The following is a 4,408-nucleotide window of genomic DNA, read 5'->3' as shown; positions in this document are numbered from 1 at the left end:
TTTCCTTATGTTTCTATCTACTTTTCAGTTGTACACAGCAACTTTAGTGTCTACACTCTTCCTACTTGCCTTTCTCGTTCCATCTATCAAGGATAATAATTGACATGTATATATATGGCGCTAGAATACGAAGAGAATTGGAAGAAAATAAAGTCCCACGAAGATCTCAACTGAATAAAATCATCAATCTCTCACCATAACAAATTGTGGAGGAGATAGAACAGGTCTACATAAAGTTGATCACCGTGCCGAAGGTGTCAACTCCGTGAAAGTCGAAAGTCGACCTCATGTTCGATACGATCGAATCGTAGACAACCAGATACACCCCGCCCCGTCTCGAACATCTCCATTACCGCAAAACTCTGACTTGATTTCATTTCGGTGAGCGCTAAACTGAAAGGCAAACCTGATCTCAACAGGGTCTAGGTCGTGTGTAATCCCGTTCAGTCAAGGACCCGGCCCTTATGGGTTTGGCAATGTGGTAATGCATTTGCTATGGCAAAATATATAGACTTTGTCACTGTATCGGAGGGGCCCATACCTTGTTCACCTTCTACTTGTTGAGTAAAGCCATTTTGAATTGCCGACGTTGAACAAACCTTCCCTATTGCGATAAAGGACTCACTTGAGTCGCCCAATACATCTCCTCTTTCACTTGGTGTTTATCATCCTTACTGGTTGTACATTGCTTTTCACACAGGATAACACAGAACTACTAAGAGTCATCACAATGAAAGACACATAAGTAAAAGGATTGTGTGGTGTATGTGCGTGCCTGCGTGTGTGTGTGTGTGTTTGTGTGTGTTTGTGAGTGTGTGTGTTTGTGTGTGAGTGTGTGAATGTGTGTGAGTGTGTGTGTGTAAGTGTGTGTGTCTGTGTGTGTGTGTGTGTGTGTGTGTGTATGTTTGTGAGTATATGTGTGTGTGCATGTGTATATGTATGTTTGACTGCTTGTACTTTCCATGCTCGAATGCGTGTGTATAACGTAAAGGCATACAGTAAGCCCATCGAAACAGGGGAGTGGATGATTATAATGACAAAGAAATAAAGTACCTTGTCCGCTTTGAAACCGGGGTCTCAGAAAACATAATATGTTTTTACAGAAAAGAAGGTATGGGACGTATAGTGGCGCTAATTTCATCAGGCAATATTAATGAAAATTTTGATATAGTAGTCAATTGAATTAGTTTAATTAGTAAACATAGATTAAGACGAAACTCGAATGTGAAATCCAGTACAAAATTACTAAACATAATCCCAATGCTCTCTTAGTTGTGGTGTACATGTGAATGTTCAAATTTACGTTTACTTGTGACGTATCGGCCCACGAGTACACTCCTCCTGGCTACGTTCAGCTCCGTGTTACTAGATCTCCGTATATCAGTTTATACAACTTTATGTACCAATTTACGCTTCCATACTTATCGGCCTTCTCCTCTGCTCATATCATTTCATCATTTGCTTACTTCTCCACCTTCTTCTATTTGTATGCGGTTCTGAGCATAACAATTTACGCATCTGTAGCATTGAAATCACGGGTGTGTACTATGAAGAACTCATGACCGCATCTCTCTACGTGGGTACGTGTCTTCTCACACTCCTTTTCAAGACAAACCTTGACTCTAGATGATTAAGTATATGTTGTAGCTTGGGGGAAAAGTTGGATGATAAAACAGCAATTACCAGTTCTCTTGAGCTCAAGGAAAATAAAGCCGACCCATATCGATAAATCTTCACAGCGTCTCATGGATCGCATACTCCCCTCCCCTTCAACTTTCGGATTTCACACCCTCAGGGGGAACGAGCACCCCTTGATGTTAACAGCCAGCCCTCTGTCAGGGGTCCTAGGCGACGCTTCCGTGCGTATTAGCCTGTGTTGCATTTCATACCATTAATTCCTGTGGTGGTGCGTGGTTGTCTACGTTTCCATACGTCCTGGTTGCTGCTCCTGTGTGTCCCAGTCTACATTCTCATATGTACCAGTCTACGCCCCCATGTGTATCAGCCCACGCTTCCTTGTGTACCCATCTACGTTCTCGTGCGTGCCATTCTACGCTCTCATTTGTATCCACCCTCAACCCCCTACATAATACAATGCTCCTGTTGATAAATCTACGCTCCCGTATGTATCAGCCCATGCTTTCTTGTGTACCCATCTACGTTCTCGCGCGTGCCATTCTACGCTCTCATTTGTATCCACCCTCAACTCCTCTACATAACACAATGCTCCTGTTGATAAATCTACGCTCCCGTACGTACAACTCTACGGTCCCGTGCCAGTTTATACACCCGCGCTCACTGCCTCAGACACCAACACTCAGAGGTCAGCTGGCATATGACTGATAAGAAGCGCGTGAGACGGAGGTACACAATAAAATTTATCGAGGCATCTCCATGGTATCAACTCCACAGCGAGGAATGAAAGACCTCGATTTGAATGTGGAGGTGAAAGTGGAGGGCACGAAAGTGGAAGAGAAGAGGGGGAAGAGTGATGAAGAAATTAAGGGGTCGTGGAAAAGAAAGATAAAAACGAAGAAAAAGAAATCGTATGTATATAAGGAGTCAATAACTGTAGATTTCGTTATATCTTCAGTATATCCACGCATCATCATAGTCCAGTGTGGGAACCTACATTTCTTTCTTTCTGAGGTTTTAAAACATGTTTCCCAGTTGACACTAAGGCAGTTTTGAACTTTGGACCTGATTTCATTGTTGCAATACATCTTTTAGTTGACTTAGTAAGTAAAACGTAAAGAATCTGAGTTAGTTTTTCCCATGGCTGCAGATTCCTTGGTGAAGTTTCGAGTGTGAAATAAACTTGATACTCTGAGGGTTGTTCGAAGATAAGGGAAGGTTAAGAATCATTATGGACACAGTGTGTTGGGGTGAAAGACAGACGTTTCTCTTCAGGCGAGAGTCAGATTCCACTAGGAATGGGACCTCCGAGTGTCTGTCTGCTTGTCTGTCTGTCTGCTTTTCTGTCTGTCTGTCTGCTTGTCTGTCTGTCTGCTTTTCTGTCTGTCTGTCTGCCTGTCTGCCTGTCTGTCTGTCTGTCTGTCTGCTTGTCTGTTTGTCTGTCTGTCTGTCTGCTTGTCTGTCTATCTGTCTGTCTGCCTGTCCGCTTGTCTGTCAGTCTGTCTGATTGTCTGTCTGTCTGTCTACCTGTCCGCTTGTCTGTCTGTCTGTCTGCTTGTCTGTCTGCATGTCTGCCTGTCTGTCTGTCTGTCTGTCTGTCTGTCTGTCTGTCTGTCTGTCTGTCTGTCTGTCTGTCTGTCTGTCTGTCTGCCTGTCTGCCTGTCTGCCTGTCTGTCTGCCTGTTTGTCTGTCTGTCTGTTTGTCTGTCTGTCTGTGTGTCTGTCTGTCTGTCTATCTCTCTCTTTCTCTGTCTGTCTGTCTCTCTCTCTTTCTCTCTCTGTCTGTCTGTCTGTCTGTCTGCATATCTGTCTGTCTGCCTGTCTGTCTGCCTGTCTGCCTGTCTGCCTGCCTGTCTGTCCGTCTGTCTGTCTGTCTGTCTGTCTGTCTGTCTGTCTGTCTGTCTGTCTGTCTGTCTGTCTGTCTCTCTCTCTCTCTCTCTCTCTCTCTCTCTCTCTCTCTCTCTCTCTCTCTCTCTCTCTCTCTCTCTCATTACACACCCCTCATTCTCTTTTCTTTTGGATTATTCAGCCAAACTAGAACTGTTATCCCCTTAATTTTTCTAAAACCAGAAAGTAAATCCAATCTTCTTTGTATTAGAAATGTATCTATCTTTTGTGAAATTAGTGAAATCTATATCTACAATCAGAAAGAAAAGAAAAAAAAGACAGAGCAAAACTACATATCCATATAGTGAATCTACACAAACGAAATCGATAAAAGGACTTAGATACAGAACATGGTTCATAACTGTAGTAATATATTGAACAAAAGTTTGTGTTCCTTGGACCGTGTAACAGTTGAAAATATAGCAATAAGTGAGAGCCTCATACGATTGGATCAGAATATTATTGACTGCCCCCTCACGTGTAAAAAGAAGAAGAAAAACAAAACAAAACAAAACATGCAAGGGTGCACATGTTTTCAGATGAAAATCGTCACTTTGGCTTGGACAACCATGGGAAGTAACACTGACTGGTGGTTGTTTGGGATTGAAGCAAAGCTTTCGTGACTAAGGGGGAAGACGTTAGCTCAACGCGTCTCATCGCCGCTCCAAAGGAATTGCTAAATCATCTCACATATCCTGGTATTGGAAGAAACATAGTAAGATTAGGTAATTACTAAACACAATCATGAAGTGCATAATTTTGAATTTCAGCTGAATAGATGTTGTAAGTGGATCAAGTGCCTTGAGAGTGCCGGCCTTAAGCAACTTTAACTTTAATCCTCAACAGAATTATGTAAGCGATATAAATTGAGCACTGAAATCCATGCA

At 42.7% G+C, this 4,408-nt stretch overlaps 1 pseudogene; it reads right to left on the bottom strand.

Annotated features, from left to right (window-relative positions):
- Window positions 1-2,608: 2,608 nt before the first annotated feature.
- The window catches only part of LOC143033158 (uncharacterized), a 25,857-nt pseudogene continuing 24,057 nt past the window's right edge, over window positions 2,609-4,408 (bottom strand).

Source organism: Oratosquilla oratoria, chromosome 15, assembly GCF_046742065.1.
Source record: "Oratosquilla oratoria isolate Oo_2021 chromosome 15, ASM4674206v1, whole genome shotgun sequence".
Classification (NCBI taxonomy): Eukaryota; Metazoa; Arthropoda; class Malacostraca; order Stomatopoda; family Squillidae; genus Oratosquilla; species Oratosquilla oratoria.
Note: the sequence above shows the minus strand (reverse complement) of the source record. Positions and strands in the feature narration are given on the sequence as shown.